Below are 22,907 nucleotides of genomic sequence, written 5' to 3'. Positions count from 1 at the left end.
GAACTGGAAAGGTTCCCACTTCAGTTTTGTGTAACCACTTGGCTGCTGCAACACAGGAAGGCTCGGAGAAGAATCCTGCTGCTTAGTCAAGCATGAGCTTTTCCTCAAGCTCATGCTGAGCTGGGCTGCTTCCTGCAGCAGCCTTGCTTTTCCTTGCTGCCCCGCATCCCATTCCCTCTGGCTTGGTGAAGATAGAACCATAGAATGGTTTGGGTTGGAAGAGACCATCCAGTTCCACCCCCCTGCCATGGGCAGGGACACATTCCACTAGCTCAGGTTGCTCCAAGCCCCATCCAACCAGCCTTGGACACTTCCAGGGATGGGGCAGCCACAGCTTCTCTGGGCAACCTGTGCCAGGGCCTCCCCACCCTCACAGGGAAGAATTCCTTCCCAATATTCCATCTAACTCTGCCCTCTGGCAGTGGGAAGCCATTCCCCCTTGTCCTGTCACTCCATACCCTTGTGAAAAGTCTCTCTCCAGCTCTCTTGGAGCCCTTTTAGGTACTGGGAGGGGCTCTAAGGTCTCCCTGGAGCCTTCTCCTCTCCAGGCTGAACAATCTCAATTCTCTCAGACTTTCCTCATAGCAGAGGTGTTCTGTCTGTCCTCACCCTGGTACCACAAGATGTCCAGGGGGTGAGGAGGAGGCACAGGGGTGACACAGAGGAGGAAGGTACATTCTGATGTGCCTTGTGCAGTGCTGGGAGTGAAGGAGAAAACAAGGAAATTCTACTCATCAAGAAACCTCAGAGTCAGATCAGTCATCAGGAAGGGGGTGGGGGGGTGTCAGGAAAGGAAGAGGTGGCAAAGCAGGCTACCCTGCTTTGGGATATGCTGGGCTGCAGATCCCAGAGGAAGGAGGACTCTGGTACCTTCCACCTGCTTGTGTGCAGCCCTGGGAGATGCTGGGAGGGCAGAGCAGGACTGACCCTTCTGGGTCTTTCAATAAAATTGTAGCAGAAGGTCTCACCCAGAACATCACCATGCTCTGCTGGACCTAAGGCGGGGGCAGTGCTGAGAAGGGCTGTTGTGGTCCTTTCCCAAGTCCTCCAGCAGCATTCCTGGTGCTAACAGGGATGAGACAGTTCTTGTGAGTGTTCTCAGCACATTTTCTCCTGGTGCACAGAGTTGCAGGCTGCCACGAAGGGGAAGACAGAAGAAGTCTGTGCTGCCACTCAGGTGCCACCAAGCCTCTTGGTCTTGTGAGTCCACACAGACACCTGGAGGCACAGCCAATCCAGGCTTCAGTTTGTGTATTTCTGTGTTGTATTGGAGGTCCAACACCGACATGGAGTCTAAATGTGGACTCACAAGCCCTGGACAGTGGGGATGGCTCTTGCCTCCAGCTGCTGGCTGTGCCCTTGCTAACACAGCCCCACACTCACTTGACCTTCACTGGCATTGGCCTGGGGTTGCTCCAGCCCAGGCTCAGCTCTGCCTCTTGGTGCTGCAGGCAGAGGCTGGGAACAGCTTCTTCAGCCGGAGAAAACCCCACAGGATGGGATTTGCTCAGTGTAATGTGAATAAAGCACACACATACCAGGAGCATCTCAGGATCTCCGTCCTCTGAGGGAACCCCAGTCCCACAAACTCAGACAACCAGGTCAGGAACCTCTAATCTTGCTCTTTCTAAGTCAATTTTATCCCTGGGGTGGAAGACACCCCTTCACACGTCATTTGCTGACCACCACGAAATGCAGATCTCTGTGGGGCTCTCTGGGCCCCAGGACCTTGTTCCAGGCCATTGCAAAGATTTCTCGAGATCATAATTTCTAAAAGTCTCCTTCCACCCTCTTTTTGCGTGAACGAGAAGCAATTTTTGGTGGCAGCTTTCAGCAGAAAGACACAACAGGCAGATGTTTGGTGCTTGGCCCTTTTCCTTGACATGATCCATGATCCACGCTATGGAGACATGCAGCCACCACCAACACAGCAGCTACAGCTGGGCCACATCCCCATCTGCCTCAGCCAGCCTGCCACAACTGCCTCCTGCTCTGCTTAGAGAGGGAAACGTTAATGAGCCAGATCTGGTTTTCTGGGCATTTGCCTTGGGAATTATTAAGAGCTTAAAAGTTCTCTTGCTCATTCTTGTTGAAGAGAGCCCTTGAACTCCTTGGGTTAAACCACCTCCAGTGATATCCTCTGCTGGGATGGACCACGTGCTCCGAGTTCCCATCCCCTCTGAGCAGGAACAGCTATTTGATGTACAGGCTGCAGATCTCATCCATAACGTGGCTGGAGAACAGGAATGGATGTGCTTTTATGACCTGACTCATCAATGAATTTATAAAACACACATGTCACACAGTAAGTACCCTGGGCAGAGGGAGTGCACATGGACACCATGAGGTTTCTTTGAGAAGGCAACCCTGTAGAGAGATGGAGAGATCACAGCCATGGTTCTTCTTTTTGAAGTACCTTTACTCCTTCTTATGTCTCTGCTTTGACCTCTGCCCTTTCAACACGGCTGAAAATAAAAAACTTTTACCATTCTCGTTGTGAAAATCCTCATTTATTTCTCCCATGGGCTCGTTTTTATATGATTTTGAAGACCTCCAGCATATCATCTCTCAGCTTCTCCTCTCCAGATTCTAGTCCCTGCCTTCTTAGCCTGTTCTCAGAAGACAGCAACAGCTTCTCCACCCCCTTGACTATTTTGACAACCCTTTTTGGATTTTCTCTAACTCTATTACTACTACCACTCTTACAGTCTGGAGAGAGGAAAAGCAGGGCTGCATAGTGAACTGCAGATGTGGGCACAGCAAAGATTTACCCACCACCAAACTGTTCTGTACATCTGTACAGGAGTCCCTCCCTCATGACACCAAACTCCAACTCACCTGCAACATTTCTGCTGCAGAGCAGGCTCTGAGGGCTGGGCTGGGCCTTCAGCCACTCACTGATTATCTCTGAGGTGCTGCTCCAAGGCAGGATAAAGACAAAAGTGGGAAGAGCTTGAGGGACAGTCTCTGTTCTCCCCTTACTGTTCCTCTGACCACGTTACTTTTGACACTACCCTTCCCTGTGCTCCCAGCACCTGCTGGACCCACCAGAAGATGCTGGACACACCAGAGACACACCAGCTCTGGCTACATTGCCCACCCTGTCTAAGAGCTGAGAGCTGATGTGTGAGACTGCTCAGAGGTTCAGGTGGGGCTGTTCCTCCTTCCAGTGTCCATGGGCCCATGGAGGTGCCCTTCCCTCTGAAGATACAGACGGGCTCCACCAGCCTGGGGTACTCTGAGAGGAATCCTGGCACTTTTGGTTACAGTCTTGGCTTGTAACTTGAGAAAGCCACTCCATCTTTCAGTTCCCTGCTTTGCCTCAGCCTTTCTGAGACAAGGCAGAGCATTCAGGCCTGTAGCTCTCTGGCTCCTGGAAGCCTGGCAGAGCAGCAGCGCTCCTCACCTGGGATCTGAGGCTGGAGGGAGTGAGAGATGTGCTCCAGACATGAAGAGGCTGGAAAGCCACCGTGGGGGGAAGGTCTGTGTACTCCACTCCAACCCCCATCCCCAAGCCTTGCCATCTGGGAGGGACGTGGGGTTGACAGGAGCCAGTGCAGCGCTGTGGGAGCCACCAGGGCCATCCTGCCCGTGCCAGAGCCAAGGTGCTGGCTCTCCTGCCTGGGTGATGCCCAGATGCCAGCACTCACCTGGGCTGGGAGAAAACGTGGCTCGACAAGGACATACGAGCACTCACTGATGCCAGAGTCACGCTTTGCAGAGCCCTGGGGGGACTGATGGCCCCTGCTCATGGACAATATGCTGTCCCAGTGGTTCCCTGACAGTTTAAACTGCATCCTTCACTTCCAACGTGGAAAAGGGGCCATGGATAAAACATGTCCCACAGACTAAAATAAACCAGCCACATGCTAAAAAAAGAGCCTTTGGGTAATCAGAAATCACTGTGCATGGAACATACCTCTTTCTTGAAGCCAAATCCTATAGCTCCCTATTTTGAATTTTTATTAGAGTCCCCAGAGCAATTAGGACACATTCAGATCTAAACGACTCCTGCTAAACTTCATCTTGGGGAAACAACAGCAGTTTTTTGCTTATAGAAAACAATAAAAATGAGTCTTAAAATCCTTAACAGATTTGCTGTTCGCACTCTTCTGCAGTTACTCAAACAGGGAAAATAAAAGAACATATTTAGCATTTTTGGCATGTTCCTTTCTTCATATTGACACCTTGGCTACGCAGCAGCACTTGGTGCACTGAGCCTTCCTCTAGCCCTGGGTGTGCATCATGAAACCTGACTGTTCCCTTCACAGGCAAAACAGGGTCACAGTCTCAAGCCTGTGGGGGTGAAAGCCTGGACTGTGTCCAGTTCCGAGCTCCTGAGAGACAGCAGGGACAGGGAGCTCCTGGAGAGGGGCCAGCCCAGGCTGCGGAGATGCCGAAGGGATGGAGCAGCTCTGGGAGCAGCAAAGGCTGAGGGAGCTGGGGCTGTTCAGCCTCCAGAGCAGAGCCTGAGAGGGGCCCTCCCCAGGGTGTGTCAGGGGCTGCAGGGAGGGGGCAGAGGATGGAGCAGGCTCTGCTCAGGGGGCCCAGCAATGGCACAGGAGGAACGGGCAGGAACTGATGCCCGGGAAGTTGCAGCTGGACAGGAGGAAGAACTTTCCTGTTTGGGTGACTGAACCCTGAACAGATTGCCCAGACAGGGTGTGGAGTCTCCTCACTGGGGATGTTCCAGAACCATCTGGACACAATCCTGTGCCATGTGCTCTGGGATGGCCCTGCTGGGGCAGGAGGTTGGACCAGACGACCCACTGTGGTCCCTTCCAACCTGACCCACCCTGCTATTCTGTGACTCTGTGACTGCACCCTCACTTTCCATCTTGGTGAGGTGGTAGGAGTTGCTTAAGCCTCCACAAAAAATGGCCAAAGCACAGGGACAGTGAGCTTATGTGTTCCAGGAGAAGTGTGAGCTTGAGGTGCAAGGTCCAGGAGGCTGATGAACACAGACCTGAACACCCCTGTGTTCTAGGCAGTGTGTTGTGTCTGTAATCCCCCTGGAATAGGCTCCTTTAAACACCATTCGGGGCTTCCCGGTTTGACTACGGGGAGGCAAAGATCCTACAGCAATCAGTGGGGTCTGTCTGACCCTCAGATCCTCACTCCTGCAGAAGGAAACCATGACCCCCTTGGAGACCTTGCAGGGCTCCCCAAGGATCACACCTGCAGAAACCCACTGCGATTCACAGGAATCCTCCTGTGGTTCAGAGACAACCAGGAGCCTCCAGAGAGGGCACAGCAAAGGAGGGCAAGTTTTTACTGCATCCTGGGGGAAGGAGGAGAAGGGCAGCTCCCAATAGGGCTGTTGTTCCTGCCTCTCCAGGATGATGCTCCCCACGAAGTGGATCTGTCCAAGGTGGTTGTTGGCTGCAGGAGCCTGTGGTGCAGATCTAAAGCCTGCAGCTGTTAAGGCAGGTCACAAGGATACCAAAGGATGCCAACCATCCCTTCCCTGGCATGGGAGGAAAGGGGGGGAAAAGGGGCAGAGGCTTTCTGTGTCCTGGCACGCCATCTTCATGCAGGTCCCACAGCTCAGAGGAGAGAGCTTGAGAGCAGGATGCCTGTCTGGGTAACAGGTGGGTCCCAGTGGCTCAAACCCTGCCTTAGTGCAGAACAAACAGCTCAAGATCAGTCCATCTTGTTCAAGACAGGAGTTTTTAAAGGGTTCTCCCAAGCAAACCTTATCCCTGAAGAGCAGGTTTTCTTGGTTAAGCTCAGAGCTGGCTCCATCCTCACCTGTGCCTACCTGCTCTGGTGCTCACCTTCTCTTGAGAGGGAGCTTTATAGTTCAGGTGGCTGTAAACTTGGCTTCTTTCCTGGTTGTCTGTAGGTTTTTTACAAAACCAGGCTGTTCATGGGGCCTTTCCACTCAGTTCCATGCAACCTTGTAAATGAATTCATTGAAACCCAGCTTTCCCCACAGCCAGGGTTACCTTCCATAAAAATCCACAAGAGCTGCAACTGCTATTCATAAACCATAAATGGAAACAGCCTTCTTCCCTTCTTTTTGCCTCTCTTTGCTTTGATCCTCCCTCCCCACATTCTCCCAGTACCCAAAATAATAAAACAGGGCTGGCAGCTGACTCAGACCCCAGAAAAGGAAATTCCTGCCATGCTGTCTGTCTACACCAAACCTTTGCAACGCCTCAGCAAGATTTCAGGAGGTAGCAGGTGAGTTCATCCTGTTTGCTCACTGGGAGAAACATCCAGGGTGATGGAGACTAGCATTGCAGAATGAAATGGAGTTTTGGAAAGGAGGTGAACCTCTTATGTGCCAACTTATCAATAAACCTCAGAGATGAGGACTAGTAAGGCACCAGACTTTTATGGAGCTGCTCTGTCCACAGAAGTTGGTAGACAGGCTGTTTGCAGACAGATGGACTCCAGCCCAAGGGACACAGGGACCAGCAGCACCAGATGCCCAGAATGTGCAGAGATGGCTGGGCACTGGCTCTGGGCTCCTTGGGTGCTCAGTGTGACCCAGAGAGCACTGAAGGGAGCAAGGTCTTCCTGAGCATCTCCCCAACCTGCCAGGAGAGTGGGAAGACAGCAAACAGACTTTTGTGGGTGCTGACATCAGAGACAGCTGTTTTGGAGCCAGCTGGTGGTGTCCAAAGCTGCTGTGCAGCAACCTGCAGCACCAAATAACTCCACACTTGTCAATTAGTGTGTGAAATCTCCCTTCTCTCCACACAGCACTCCTTCACCCATAGGGAACCACCTGGAGCAACCTGATGGCATTAGAGTGAATGGGACTATTACAGCCACTCTGGAAGCTGGAGGATGGTGGAGAGGATCCTCCTTTGAGAAAGAGAACAGCAAGCACTGTGGATGTCGTTATACACACCTACACACACCTCAAAAGGTCTGCATTTCCACCCTGCACCATCTCCAGAGAAAAAAGAGTAACTTCAGCCTCTTCTCTATGAAGAAGGGGATTAGGCTCCCTTGGCAGACAGGAATGGTCCTTGTTTTGCCCAGCAGGGACTCAGCCCTGGTCACAGAGCCACAGAATCAACTAGGCTGGAAAAGACCTCTGAGATCATTGAGTCCAACCCACAATCCAACACCACCTTGGACCCAACACCACCTTTGGTCTCCAAAGGGCTCTCCCTGCTCTATCAATTAAACATGTTTTCTGCTTGCCAGCACAGCCCTGCACTCTCCAGGCCCTACGATGGTCCCCATGTCCTTGAGAACCCTGTGTAGACAGACAACTGGTTCAAGATTCTTGGCTGCTACTGAGTGCCACCATGTCAGCCTTGCCTTTCCAGCAGGGCTCCAGACCAGGAGCACTGGAACAAGGCACCCATGACTGGGTAGCAGGGATCGTGACTGCTGAAGCTGTTCATGCCCAGAAGGCATCAAATCTCCAGTGGCTAGTGGAGAAAGCCAGGAGGTTGTCCAGGTAGGACTAAGCCCTCCAATTGGTTTCAACAAGCAAACCCTAACATGGCTTCAACCAGTGTCCACTTTGGACCCAAGGCAGGAGAACCATCCATGAGCAAACAGCTGGGTAACTGTCACACCAGCGGGGATGTTCTATTTTCATCTCGGAGAAGGAAAGGAAGAACAGCTTCCCTCACCCAAATCAGACCGAGATGCACTTATTTGGCTTGAAAACACAGACTCAGCTAAGATTTGCTGACAGCCAACAAGGCTGGAACTTCCCTGCCTAACATTGCAGGGTGTCAGGGCACGAAACATGGCAATTCCACTGAAGTCAGCGGCTCCACTTGGGCATAAAGCTGTGTGCCCAGAGGACCTGCAAGGAGCAGTCTGGGAGAATGAGATCTAATATGAAGGGACTTTAAGACGTCATCGAGACCAAATTAAGACATTCAGGAGGCAAAGGCAAACTGCAGAAAGGAAGCAACGACAGGGGAGCAGACGGGACAATGCTGCAGGAAAATCACGTCCTCTCAGACTGGGATGTGAGCATCAGTCAGCCCTTTTCCTAGTGAATACTCCACCTATAAGCTCACTAATTCTACAGCAGGCCATTTTTTCTGTGGTTTAGCCCAAAAATTCCACCTTTCCTGTCAAAACATTCCCTATAAAGGAAGTGGGGGCCAAGTCAATCTTCCTCTTCCAGAGACAAAGAGATGGTCACTGAACTTCTGTAAACTGCTTGTTGGCTCTAGAACACCAAGGAGGCACCTGCAGTTCATCATTCTTCCCTGCTGGAGGAGTCACACTCATTCTGTTCCCAAGGGTGTATGTTTTGCAGGTAGCACGACCACTCCCCCTCCTTTCTCCAGTATCTTTCACTCAAGAAAAAAAAGACCTTGGGCACACCTACGTTTTAGGTGTGTCCATCACACCTGTGTAGTACTGTGTTGTCTCTCTCAGTCTCCCAGCCTGCAGTCTGCAGGGTGCAGAGACTCAATGAAATGGCTGAAAATATAATTGCATATTTATTCTCAGAACTCACAGACCGGGATGGAACCACTAAAAGAAAAGCAGGATTTCACTGCTCCGTTAGGATGTGGCAAGTTCTCATTATCTTTAACAGGAGATGCTAGTCAGAACTTGGATATACCAGAACTTGCTTGAATACACGGAAAAGCACTTTGAGTGGGACTCAGCTCGCTCAAATGTAGACATCTCCAGCTGAGCTCAGCCCCCAGGGTTCAGTCAGCAGAAAGGCTGCATCTGATCTGCATTAGAAGTCTGTGTTACAACCAGAAGAGTACGCTGTGCTGCTCTCTGACTGGACTCCCCAGCCTGGGACAGCAGCCCCAGCTGCTGATGTTTCTGGTGCAGACACCCACGAGGAGCACACGGTTCTCCTGCCCAGCACTGCTGACCACCCTTGGGGGGTCTGCTCTGGAACCTGAACTGCCTTCCCCAAGCACGGATGGCTCTGAGCACCATGAAATGCTGAAGCTGACTCAGTTTGAAAACTGAGCAAGTTGCCCAGAAAGTGCAACTGAAACCCTGGTGGAGCCATTTCACAGCTCCTGCGCAGAGGTTTGGTCTGCCCTTAATGGACGTGCTGGATAACCAAGGCAGTAGGAGTGGGATTTCCCTCATGAAGGAGTCAGCCTCTAACAGACACACTCCTAAACTGATGTAAAGGTGCTTTATAGAGACAAGGATGCTGCTTCTCCTCAGGGGAACTATAAGAAGAGCAAAAAGCACCATCAGGCTGATGTAATTGCATCAGGACAGTGCACTGTTTAACTACACCTGCTCTGGGACCACGGGGCTCTCCCAACCTCCCAGTGTGCAAGATGCCCTGCACTAGATCTTGTGACAAGGGTACACCAGGCTGCAGTAGGTCATTCTGCCTCTTTTTTTAGGTGTTCTCAGGGCTTTTCTCCTGCTCCTTAGACATCATTACATTCGGGCATCAGACAATGACTTCAGGAACTGATGAATTACATTCTGGACTGAGGCTTCAGTGATGCACAGAGAGGCCAGAGGGGCCTGCCAGAATGAAGTGTGCTGTAAAGATGAAATACGGGTTCAGGAGCTGAATGCTGCTCAGCCTGGTTCAGCGGTGACCCAATGACATAGTGGCACACGAGGAGTGGCAGCCGGGACTGCTGCGGGGGACACGGCCCCAGACAAGAGTGCAAACTGCACATTGTGTGTCTGGGACTGGGCATCTCTGATTTTTACAGCGTGCAAAATTAAAGGGACAGTGTCCCCAGGGTGCACTCCTTGCAGTTTGCTCTTATCTGGAGAGCAGAGGACCCCCCCTTCCCTTCTGATTGTGCTTACAGAAAACACCCAGCTCACTAAAGCACAGGCTTCTGCTACAGGATCATCCCCTACATCTGCCAGGAGCTGCTGTAATTTTGTGCCCTTCTCCTTCTGCCTTCTGATGGCACTAATAGTAACACATCTGCATTTCAGGTGTTGCTATCACGCTGTGGTCTTGCTGTGATCCTGCACATCCAAACCTCCTGAGTTTCACCTGGGGTTGTTACTCTGCTCCTGGTCCCCAGGCACTGCTGGGCCAACACTCCCACCAGGCACTGTGGAGTGCTCCTCTTGACATTATCCCAGCTCTCACACTGTGGACACACAGGAAATCCAGGCTTCCTGAAGCCACCCCTGAACACCCAGCTCTCCCCATTCTTCTGTGCAAAACTAAAAAGACTTTAGAGGAAGCCTGTATTGGCTAAAGGAGGCAGGTCCAAAAGTCAGGGATAAAAATCTCTTGCTCTTTCCAGTCTTATGGTTCAGGGTGAGGGACAATGCCCATCCTGGTGTCCTGTGGCTCCCACTACGAGGTGCTGAGCCAGAGGCAGGTCACAGGGTGCTCAGGTGCTGTGCACAGTGTGGGCTCTGGGGATCACCTGCAGGGGCAGCACACAGGCACCATCCCAGGCAGAGGTGGTACAGGATGAGCTCCATGGATGCTGCTCTGGGGGCTGGCAGCTGCCTGTGAGGAGCAGCCAACAGCCAGGACCACTCAACAGAGAGGAGGAGAGATGCAAAGGAAAAGGTCAGGCTTTATTACAAAGCACATTTGTAAATAAAGGGCTAATAAATGATTAGCAAAGGTTTTCAGCACCTTGCAAGGTTCATTTCTCAGAGTGGGAATAAGCAGAGAAGAAGGTCACCAAGACACAGGGGGGCTGCAGAAGGAGTCTCTCCATAGCAACAGCTCCTGTGCAGGTGACCAGAGCCCCTCCACCCCCAGCCCCACCAACGCACCCCTGGGCAGGGGCAGGGATGGAGAGGAAAGGACACTGCAGACTGAGTCGAGCCTTCAGGCTTGGGACCCTCAACCCACCCCAAGAGCCCACCCCAGCTCAGTTCAAAGGTGGCAAAAGTCACCATCAGACCATGGGCCAGCAGTGCCATGCACTTGTCCCACCAGCCCCTAGGAAGGAGCCACCAAAGGAAACTGCCTCAGCTGCTGCAGCAAATTAATTCTCTCTACTTCTGGGAGGGAAAACAACCCCATGATTTTCTGCTGCCTCAGTTTCCAGCCAATGGAGAAAGCTGCCTCCTGGGACCTGGGGAAGAGAGGGAGCTTTAATGTTGAGACAACACGAAGAGACCTGGACAAACAGCCTTGAAAGGATGTCCTTCCCTCGAAAGGCAGGTTAACACTCCCAGCTGCAGACAGTCAGCTCCTGTTTCCAAGCTCAGGACTCTGGTAAGGAGTGGCTCAATAGCTGCCCTTGCCTGGTGCTGCTAACTTAGGAGGCAAAACCTAAATACTCATTAAAGCAGCACTTGGCAGAAACCCCATCCTCAATTACAAAAATCAATTCATTTTTTTTATGAGTCTGAAGCCTTTGGGGCCTCATAATCTAATTAAATAAAGCTTTCTCGCTTTCCTCTTGCCTGTTCCCATAGCTTCTGTTGTACCAGCAAAGACAAATATATATTTTTAATTTAGCAGAATCCCCCTGCATGGTGTATCCCCTTCTGGACAGAGATCCTTTCTGTTCTCCCCATGCCTGTGTCCTGCTTGGGCAGGCTGCATCCACCTCCTGGTTGCTTTTGTTCCTAAGAAGTGCCCAAAACACCAGGGGCCCAGTCCGCCTCCACCCACTCCCACTGGCTGGGTACCAGTGCCCATCTGAGGAGAAATGTGCAGAACATGCCAGGAGCAGAGCCCATGGAAGGTAAGCTTGGCCTTGGGAGCGGTGCCTTGTGCCACTCTGAGGGCAGGCCTCAAGTCTGCAAAATCCATCTTTCATGGAATATCCTGAGCTGGAAGGGACACACAAGGTTCATTGAATCCAACTCCTGGCCCTGCACAGGACACCCCAACAATCCCACCCTGTGCCTGAGAGTGTTGTCCAAATGCTCCTTGAGCTGCCAGGACATGCAATGGGGAGAGGCTGAGGCTGAACTGGAGAAGGTGCCACAGAATCTTGGAATGGTTTGGGTTGGAAGGTTAAAAATCATCTAGTTCCAATCCCCTGCCATGGGCAGGGACACCTTCTACTAGACCAGGACCACCCTGTGTCCAGCACCAGTCAACACCAAGTGGCCGTGCACAGAGTGGGCAGAGATCCCTGTAAGTGGACCATCCAGGTCTGGATCAGGTGCTGGAAGGAGGTGGGAAGGTACCACAGGGAACTCCCTCTCCACCTCTGTGAGGATCTTGCCCAGAACCATGTGAAATTTTTTGGAAAAATTGTTCATTGGCCGAAAATTGTGATTACAGGTCAGCTAAACCTTACCCAGAGTTGTGATGCATTTGTGCTGCAACCACTGAAGAGGTGGATTTGAAAAAAAAATAACCAAAGTGTAAAAAAAAAAATAAATTAAAAAGTTGCAAGAACTGAGCTTTATGCTCGGACTTTGGAGCAGGTAAACAAATACAGAAAACAAAAAAAATGCCACCCTTCAATTTAGTTTGGTATTACAGCATTTCCCTGCAATCTTACAATTTTTTAAGGATTTAAAAGAAGAAGATATTTGGGTCACATTTGTTTTTTCATATCAAGAAAATAATACAGAGACAACTGCACATGGGGGAGGAGAAGCTGAGCTCACATTATTTTCCCTGGGCTTTTCAGTTCAGCCAGTGAACTGTAAGTGTAGCAGTCACCTGGGTCTGAGGTAGGTCTTCCTGCTCAATGCTGATCAGGAGAGCTCATGCTTCCAACCCCCAAAAAGGGGACATCACTGGGATTTGCTCCCCTAGTGCAGAGCTGCAGGTTTTTCTGTTGAGGGGGAATTCAGTTCTCCATCACAGAGCCACAGAAAGGCCACAGAGAGACAAGGGGCTCAGCTGCAGGGCCTGCAGGGGGACACGGGATGGGCAGTGACTGCACAAGACACCAAATCCAGCTGTGAGCCCCCCAGTCCACAAAACACCTCATCCAGAAGATCACAGAGGGATCCTGTCCCCAGTGCTCTCCCTGCCACGCTCACATCACACTCCAAGCTGCAGGAGACACTGGGGGTCTCCGTGATGTGGAGGTGTCTGAGCTGGGCAGCAGGAGATACAAAACCAGTGGACCTCTGCTTTGCCACAGTGGGCTTTGGGAGATGATCCTTGAACCAGAACATGTCCCATGATGTAGAGGAAGGCAGAAACTCCTCAGATGAATCCTGTGCTCGTCCTGCTTGACAGGAAACCTTGCCCCTTCCCTGCCCCTGATGAGATGTCTCAGGGCAGCTGGCAATGTCAGGGCATCCCACCAACACCACCTTTGCTGGGAGCCATCCAGGCTGCCTCAGGGAACAAGAGGATGGAGGAGGAGATGAAGCAAGGCTGGTGGTACCACAGAGGTGAAGCCTGACCAGTTCACATGGGACCCCTCAGAGCAGCTCTGGGAGGATCCCTTCAGGTGTGGCCTCCTCCTCTGTGACCCAGTGTGAGCATGACTCCTGTGCTGGACATGGGGACACAGTGGTCCTTCAAACAACCTGCCAGCCCTGTCTCCTCCACACCCACCAGTCAGGCCCTTCAAGACTGACTGAGAAACCACAGAGCTGAGAAACCTTGAGGGGAGTATGTGAGCCAATGAGAGGAGGAAGAGGAAGGAGTGGAGGACATATAAGCAGTGAAGAGGTGGGTGATAACCCCTGTGCCCAGCGCCAGGCTGAAGCCTGCAGCCCAGAAAAAGCATGGAGAACACAAGAAGGGGCTCAGGCTCAGCTGCACCACCTCTGCTCAGGCTTCCTGTGGCTCTTATGTTTTCAGGCCCTGCCTGGTGCAAGTGAGGGAGAACTGGGACTGATCCAGTGATGGGAACAGCGTTGTCTCTAAAGGAGGAATCACTAGTGTCCCTACCTGGGCCTTGAGCAGAGCTAGGAGCTGCCCAGGGTCAGGAAGGCCAAGTTATGGGCTGCAGGGAAGGGCCTCCCTGAACATCTAAGCCACTCATCTCCTGGAGCTCCTGCAGGAAGACAAAGGGACAGCAGTAAGGATGAAGGGTGAAGTGGTTACTGCCCAACTTGGACAGGTACCTCTCCCCCATGAGCCCACCCTGCCAGTCACCTCCCCAGGGTCACAGGAAATGAGGGAGGGAGGCAGAACTGATCCCACCCTTCTCATCTACAATTCCTGCACCATAACCACCACAGAGAAGTGCCACGAGCCTCCTGTGCAGAAAACACCTCTGCACCATTAATATGGGTCCATCTGACCACTGAGGCTCAGTGCACTGAGCCTGCCATGGACCCTGTCCCAGCACATCCCTGCTGAAAGGGCAAGGAGGATGTTTTCATCCCCAGCAAATCTGGTAAAAAAAGGTGTGTCCACAGCAGAGGCTGTGAGGTAGCAGAGCAGCAGCAACTGCGAGAGATGTGGCCACTTAAATCAGCAGATCACCTGCTCCAGGGGCTGCTCACACACAACCTCCAAGCAAGCTTTTCCATCAGCAGGAATTGCTCTGCCCATGGCCAGCACTTCCCTGGCAGTAGCCACAGCTCCCTCCCAGCCCAGGGAACATCCTCCTGGCAACACCACCAACCTGTGCAAGTCAACAGGGCCACACACAGATGCCTGAGCTGATCAGGGGATTCCATCTCCTTCTGGCAACAAGTAACAGCTCCAGCTTTGGGCAGAACCACGGACACCAGACAGGACACCTCCAGACTTCAAAGGAGACTTTGCACTTCAGTCTCTTTGACATGGTAGCCTGATTTACCCAGGGCTGTGTGTCCCTGGCACAAACCATGGCACAGAAGCTTGTGGCAACGCTGGATGGAGGGATCTTCACTGATGGGAAAACCCGTGGAGGAAGGGGATGAAAAGGTGTTGAGTGATGGGATGGAGAGAAGGGATGGTACTGTAAGCTGAAGCCCAGAAGAGCAATACAGGATATTGCAGCAGGGAGATGAGAGGTGAGCAGCACCAGGGGGAGAGCAGAAAGCCAAGACACCTGTGAAGGCCTCACACTCAGAGTTGGGTGCAGCCATGAGGAGAAATGAGGCAGGTACCTCCTGCCAAGTGTCCAACTCTGTGTGAAGAGCCACATGATGGGCCACGTGATGAGGGCACCAAAGGGGCTTCATTTCAGTCACCCTGGGGTCAGAAAAGCATGTCCTCATCTTGGGCACCTCAGGAACTGGTCTAAAACTGCCTGGCTCTCTTGCCACGTGCTGTGAAGCTCTCGTGAGTGGCCTCAGCAAAGCACACCCTCACCCCATCCACCCAGTCACCACGAACCAGTGTTACTGCTTCCCATCCTCAGCTCCCCACCACCCCTGCAAGCAGGACAGCACCATCCAGGCACTGAACAGCCCCGGGGGGCACAGGCAGGGGCATCCTGGCAGAGCTCCTGCATCCCCTGCCCAACACTGCTGCTGTCACCTTGGCAAAGCCACTCGGCCACCCCAAGCCTCAGTTTCCCCAGAGAATAATCCAGCCACGTCCTGGGGTGGGCTGAAGAACACACTGAGACAGGAGGAAACTCGGTATTAATTCGGAACTACTCGGCTTCCAGGCTCACAGATCCAAGGGTGCCTCCAGGGAAAACCACCTACTTCAACTCCACTTGTGCCCAACTTTTAGGGGGGAAAAGGACACAGAACGAGGACCATCCATTTTGTGAATCAGCCATCTCTCTGACTTCCCCTCTGGGCTCGGCCGCCCACTTTCAGACTTTATCCATTGTTTGCCTGGACTTGTACAGGAAAAAATCACGTTAAGGAAAATCCTAAATGAATCATACACTTTGGAGCACTTGCAATTTGACAAAGACATGGGGATTTAACATATTTTTAATGCAAAAATATCTAATGATAATATGCTTCACTCCTGGCTAAAAGACATTATCTACTGGCATGGGGGGAATTTAAGCCATAATACCAGCTACTATAATGCAGGCCTGGAACTCCATGCAAATATTATCCTGATCCAACAGCTACAAAGCTCTGTTTATCCTAGTAATTAATTCTGTCTTATGTTTAGTGATACAATTAGAGAAACACTGCCGTTCTGATGGGCTTGCTTCCACCAGTGCCTTTTACTATATTTACATCCCCACAATAGGCTTGGTCTCACAGAAAAGGGTGAAATTGCATTTATGGAGACAATGCCACATGCATTCCCAAAGCATTTTAGAGATGTAAAGTTAGGCTCCAAATTGCACGTTTATTGTGTGAGCACACAATGAGCTTAGATTAAATATTGACTAAAGCCAGCCTAACACGCAAAATAATGAAGATGAGCACAATAGTGAGATTTACTCCCAGTTGCTGGAGAAATACACATCTGTAACATATAACATGCCCTTCCCACAGATATACTCTTTGTATTCCAGCTAGCCTTAGGCAGGAAAAATTTCATTCTCATAAATTATGGATTTTCTTTCCCAACTGCCAACACATCCATATTACCAGTTGCAAAGCAAACAAATATAATAACAACAAAAAAAAAAAGAAATGCCATTCCCCTGACACAGTGACGAGCAGGTGAGTGGCTCCTTGTATCCACAAAGTTGAGGCAGCAAAATGGAAGATAAACATGGCTAAAACCAGAGCATCCTTTCCCTTTTGTCCCCCAAGGTGTGGGAGCCGGCAGGGAGGTGTGGGCATGGCAGGTACCTTTTTGGAAAGTACTCCCAGCCTTAGCTGTGCTCGGAAAACTATCTGTCCTTCTCACGCCTTCCTCCTCCCCAGACTCGTGGAAGAAATTCAGGGAGACGCGGATGCTAATGGAACAATTACGATAATAACACAGCACCGAGCAGGGGCAACACACCCCCTTCCCAGCAGCTCGACCTCTAAATCCCCTAATACGGTACCGCTTCATTCAAGATTATAAGAAATTGTAACCCAGCAGAGACAAAAAGACACAGGAGGCAAAGGCAGGATCTCACTCGGCGGTGAAGCCCCACTCCAGTCCAGATGCAGTCATATCACTTCAGCTTCTCTGTACCATCTCCATGACAACCATGTAATTTGGATGCAATAACCACTGCCGAATTGATCTTTAAATGTAGCTTTGTTATAAAACATAATACTGACCGTGTCAGGCTCAGGATAAAGAGAAGTAGCCCCCCTACCAATGAGGACTGTGATTCAAGAGCCTCCCCCACCCCCCTTTAAATTTTCAGCTTCAATAACTGCGTGGATGAGTGGATTTTTAAGGCAGGGACAGCAAACACCATTTGTGTGTGTGTGTGTGTGTGTGTACAGCACGCTTTAGGGTAACATTGCAAACGAGACACCACACTGAGGGCTGGAAAAATGTGTCAACGTATATCCAGGGAATGGGCATCTTCACACACACACACACACACACACACACACACACGTATGGGGAGGCTCAGTCTCCAGCAACTGAAGCATACAGCTGATGCATCAAATAATCCTAATAAGAATCAAACCCTACAGAACTAAGCAAAATAGGAGGGGGGATCGATGTACGGCACGACAATGAGAGCAGGGGAGCTCGCACTGGCACTTACCCGAGCAATGAGCTGTTTAATTTTTGGTCCCTTCACAAATGCAGCTCCCTTTTCTCTTCAACAATCCATGCAAAATAATCTGCAGTCCCACCGATGGAGGAGTGGCCCCGTCCCTCCCCCTCCACCACCTTCCTAGACCTCCCTGTTATTGGCTTCCTTCTCCCTCCTCTCCTGCTCTCCCTCGCTCGCTCGCTGGCGATGGTTACACCTCCCAGCCTTCCCCCAAGGTGTCAAGAGACTGCTGGGGATCCAGCAGGCAGGGTGGGAGGGGACGGGGAGAGGGGGAGGAGGCAGGAGGCATGGTGAATGGACCAGGGAAAGGATGGAATAAAGCCCTTGCTGGCGAAGCCCCCGGCAGAGCCCCTGGCAGGAGCAGACCTGCTGCTGGCTGGGAGGCTCTGCTCGCCAGGCAGGAGCTGCCAGGGATATCCCCGGAGTGCTGGGGCTTGTCCCCCCGCCACACACACCTGCAGAGTGCTAAGGGACTGGTCTGCTTCCTGCCAGCAAATTGTCACCCTGCAAACTGAGACTGGCTTGAAGTTTTGGGCTGAAATCCTGCCAAATGCTCACACTGCCTTTAACAACCGATGCACTCCCAGACGCAGACGTGCAGCACTGGAAATGCTTCAAGGACCCACCTCGGTGCAGACCCCAGCACTGCAGCTTGGGTTGCTCTGTGCCTCTGGGCACTCCCAGAGCACACCTGCTGCAGCCCCATCCCATCCCAGTGCACCCCAAGCCATGGCTGAAGAGCCCCACTGGTCTCCAGCAGGAGTGCTGTCCATGTGCCTGCCTGCCAAGCTGGCTCCAGAGCCTCCCCCACCATGGTGGGCTGGACCAGGAGCCCGCTCACCACCCCTGATGCTTCTCCATCCTGACATCTCTTGCATGCAAAGGCAGTGCTTTTGTCTACAGGCTAATCCAGGCACCTGGCTCAACAAGGGAGGCAGTGTGGGGTGGGGAGGCACATGGACACTACGCTTTTCCTGGTGTAGGGCCCCTCTTACCAGAATTACAGCCCCTGGTGCAGGGCAAACAGTGCCTCTTGGCCACTCGTGGGTGTACAGGTGAGAGGTGGGGCACCCACCTGCCTGACACAGGGATGTGTGACTGTAGAATCCCAGGGTGGCCTGGGTTGGAAGGGACCTTAATGATCATCCAGTCCAACCCCCTGCCATGGGCAGGGACACCTTCCACTAGACCAGGTTGCTCCAAGCCCCATCCAACCTGGTCTTGGACACTTCCAGGGATGGGGCAGCCACAGCTTCTCTGAGCAACCTGTGCCAGGGCCTCCCCACCCTCCCAGGGAAGAATTTCATCCTAATATCCAATTTAAATCTACTCTCTTTCTGTTTGAAGTCATTCTCCCTTGTCCTGTCACTCCATGTCCTTGTCAAAGTCCCTCTCCCACTCTCATGGAGCCCCTTCAGGCACTGGAAGGCCACAGTAAGGTCACCCTGGAATCTTCTCTTTTCCAGGCTGAACAATCCCAATTCTCTCAGCCTTTCCTCATGGGAGAGCTGCTCCATTCCTCTAATCAACTTGGTGGCCTCCTGTGGCCTCACTCCAGCGGGTCCTGTGCTGGGGACAGGGGCAGAGGGGCAGAATTCCCCCCTCCCCTGCTGCCCACACTGTGGGATCAGCCCATGGCTGGGTCATGTCCAGCCTCTCACCCACCAGCACCCCCAAGTCCTTCTCCCCAGGGCTGCTCTCGATCTGTTCACCCCCAGCCTGGGTTGGAAGTGGGGGTTTCCCCAGCCCAGGTGGTGCCTGCCCACCCTCAGCCCTGCCCGCCCTGCCAAAGCACCACGGGCACACCCCAGACTGGACATTTAGGTGAGGAAGAAAGACTTGGTGTCTGCCCCAGACACATGTCCCAACACAGCCAATGGCTTCTTGATTCCGTGGAGAAAACCCCTCCCTAGATCTCCGTGTCTCTTGGAAAGCCTGTTCCAGAGGGCACACGTCGCTGAGCGAGCAGACAAATCCCCAACACCCCAAATTAAAAACCTCATTACAATGGATAACCAGACATGCCAGCACCGAGGCACTGCCATGAGGTGGAATAATGTCCTGGAGCAGCTCAGCAGAGCACGGCCGTGTGTCCTTCCAGCAGGGATACCCCCAGCACAGCACACGGCGCTCTCTGCCAGGGATAGTGTCGGTAATGAACCATGTAATGAGCCACCCTGCAGCTATACCCGGGACTTATCCAACAAAGGCAAGTGTGAACGAAGGTACTGTGCTGGAGAGACACGAGAAATGGATCCTGTGGCCACGGTCAAGGGCAGCAAGGAGCCAGGCAAATGCAGGTGTGGGACTGCAACCTCCCTGGGGGTCCCTTCCCCCGAGAGATTCACCTTATGCCATCACAACAGTCTGTCCTGCTGCTCTCTCTGATCAACTCTACTGTATTTGTAATCAAACAACTATCAGCTGAGGGTGCTTTAAAAAAAATAAAATTAAAAATAAAAAAGCACAATTAACATTCATCAGTCTGTTGTGCTGCTCAGGTGTGAAGGCAAGGAACAAAATCCAATTTCTGAGCAGCCAGTCCTAGGAAATGACATTTTGCAGCATGAGAAAATGAGGTTCTAGTTTCTAAGAATACATCCACTAGTGGGTTCCAAATAACTGGGTTATCAATCATTCTGCTTCTGGGAATGAGCCTATCAACAGCTGGATTCAGGGAGAAACCTCCTCTCATCCCTTCAGCAGGGTAGTGGGCTTGTCTCTGCCATTGATTGGGCACTCCCAACAGTAACAGGGTACTGAGATTTCTGCTGGCACTGAGATTTCTGCTGGTAGATCTCTGTTACGTGCCTTGAATATGTCATAATATTTTTTAAATTAAGAAAACTCCTAAAATAGAGCAATTCTGGATGTGCTGTTTAACTGTCTGCATGTGCATGTGAATGTGCAGATGCTGTTTGCCATCTGTGACACGAGCTGTCTGGAGAAGTAGGAGCATCCTTAGGTAAGGGCACCTTCCATCCATGCTAGCATCAGGGGGGCCACCCTTCAAGCCCCAAACGCTTCAAAGAACCCACCAGGGAGCCTGGCAGGCAACGGGGAGCTGCTGGCACCAGAACTAAACACTGCAGACCACACAGCAGGCACTAAAAATTAACACCCACCCCATACGGATCATGGGAACGCTCCAGCCAGGCTGCTGGGAGAGGTGGAAAAAAAATGGGAGCTTGTGGTCCTGAGATGGTTCATGGTCATGTAGCCCCACAGGATCCACTGAACCTGAGCTCCAAGGCTGCTCCAAGACTGGCAGCACCACAGAACTGGCTCTGCTCCCCCTCGACTCTGAGTGGAGAAGCCAGGACCACTTACCCAACAACCCCACAGGGTTCACTGACTTCTCCTCACCATTTTAAAAGTGCCATAACTGCAGCTGGATGCCGAAGTTTGAAGTGCTGAATCCCTGTTACAGGTAGTTTTCCAGCCATGCCCTGCTCAGGATACTTAGTGTGGCACACAGGGATGCTCCTGGGTGCTGCTCAGCCTTCTCAATTTGTATTATGAAACCATCACAAGTGTTCTCATGTGCCCAGGAATGAGTTTGCTTCCATGTCCTCACACAGCTGTTTTTCTCAGGAAATCCCTTGGATTTCCCAGCTGGGACTCACCAACTTTCAGTACAAGTCACTTTGATGGAAGCCAGGCTTAGGAGAAAGCCCTGTGTGGACCTTGCTGTAGTAGTGGGAAGGGGGATGTGGAGGGGGATAACAGCCCTCTGAAGAAAAAGGGTCAGTCCTTGTGAGCCTTTGTCTGCATTTCTCTTGACACTTAAAATCAGCTCTTTGTTCTGGGTGATATCTGTCCTGAAAAGTCTGGCCTGGAGCTGTTTGAGCACACTCTGAGATATGGAAATGGTGGTTCACATCGGGGGCATCAGAGGTGGCTCCTCGTGGCTCTTCCAGGGGCTGGGAGAGCTGAGATTTGTTACCCCCACCCTGGGGGGGAGGACGACAGGCAGAAATGGTGCTTTAAAAATAATCATGAGAAAAAGGGTGCATGCATAGGGCTCCTTCAGGACCCTGAGGCAGAGGCTGTTAACAGGTTTGTGAGTCTGGGAAGATGGAAAGGGAACAGGGAATAGGAGAGTCTCTCAGAAGAGGCTCCAGGGAAAGCATCCACCTGTATGTGTGTGACTGTGTGTCAGAGCATGTGAGTGAATGCACCCAGAGAGAACCCCTGGAGCACAAGGCTTTGCTGCTTTGGGGCTGAAGCCTCAGGCAGTGATCATGAGACCCACAGCTGTCTCCTCTTCCCCACTCACATCAGTTCCTGCTCTGCAGTGGCTTGTTCCAGGGTGGCTCCTGCTTGGAATAGGGTCACAGAGCCACCAAGGGACCACAGTGCCATGATGGGTGAGGAGTTGGTGGGAGGGAGATGTGAAAGGAGAACTGCCAGGAGCCTCTGCTCTAACAGCCAGCTCAGAACTCTTTGGCTGAGGGGTTTGGGAAACCCAGATGAAATGTGTCCTCCAGTAAAGAAGCTGCCACTTCTGTGTGGGAAAAAGGAGAAAGCCTCCAGCCTGCAGGTGATACTGCTTATGGCAGGAACTGCCAGATCCAGAGGCCACAACCCACACTCCCAGCGGATCCTGCGGGAGGATGAGGAGGGGGAAAAGTTGTCCTTGCACGTAAGAGGTGGTCAGAAAGTCCACACCCAGAATTTCTGCATCAAGGTTGTCTGAGTTACAGGTGTATAGGGGAAGATAGAGAGGTGCTGAGCTACACCAAGGACCTGACCCTGAGACAAACTGTCCAACAATTAACTCGTGGGGGAAGTAATTCCAACCCCAGGACTTGCATCTAAACATCATGTCTGGTGTCACCCTGCAACCATTGGCTCTTTTTAGATACAAAAGCCCAGCTACTTCAAGAATGTTCCCTAAGGAATTCTTTTTCCCATAGGCTGTGACCAGTTCCCGTTATAATGTCCTTCTGGATGTACATTCAAGTGGAACTTGTTTAGGGCTCCACAGGAATCTGGTTTTCTATACCATAGTTCATTCTTTGAGCTCCTCAAAAACCTTTTGGGTGCTGGGCCAGGACTCAGACTTGAGTACCAGCCTGACCAGTGTCCAGCACAGCCACTGTGATCTCCAGAGCCCTCTGGAAGTCCCAAGAGGACACTGCACAGCACGGGTCTCCTGTGCAGGGATTAGTCACCTCTCTGGTGCATTTTTATGTGCCATGGAGATATTTGATTCCCTGCCCAGCGTAGGCACTTCTGCCTGGGAAATCCCAGCCTGGAATATGGGAGGCATCATTCCTGGCATTTCAGATTTTGGCAGAAGGTAAGATTGATGCTGGATGAGCACTCTGTTCACTGGCTGCCTTCACGACAACTTTCAAATGAGTCACTGTCCTCCAAAACACCATCTTTCCTCTGCTCATGGGGGTTCATGAGCGTTTGAATTCGCACTTGGCCTCCTGAGAGCCCACTGCTGACATAAAACCAGCTCCCCAAGCAGACCAGACCACTCGCAGTGTCTGACTTGTCCTAATTTCAGTAACTTTTAGTGTA

The 22,907-nt window shown here is 51.8% G+C and overlaps 1 protein-coding gene across 2 annotated transcripts in view; it reads right to left on the bottom strand.

The window, feature by feature from the left end:
• PSD2 (pleckstrin and Sec7 domain containing 2) overlaps window positions 1-22,907 on the bottom strand; it is an 86,890-nt gene that overhangs the window by 49,584 nt on the left and 14,399 nt on the right. The window contains exon 1 of one of the 2 annotated variants that reach the window (XM_027726257.2): window positions 17,361-17,546. The exons of the other annotated variant lie outside the window; for it this stretch is intronic. The gene's annotated coding sequence lies outside the window, so the exon portion shown is untranslated. Of the gene's footprint in view, window positions 1-17,360; window positions 17,547-22,907 lie in introns of those variants that run through there. 2 annotated transcript variants of the gene reach the window in all.

The sequence above is a fragment of the Pipra filicauda genome, unplaced genomic scaffold, assembly GCF_003945595.2.
Source record: "Pipra filicauda isolate LSUMZ 115617 unplaced genomic scaffold, ASM394559v2 scaffold3_size10097308_pilon, whole genome shotgun sequence".
NCBI lineage: Eukaryota > Metazoa > Chordata > Aves > Passeriformes > Pipridae > Pipra > Pipra filicauda.
The sequence above is the reverse complement of the archived record's forward strand: the minus strand, read 5'-3'. Positions and strand labels throughout refer to the sequence as shown.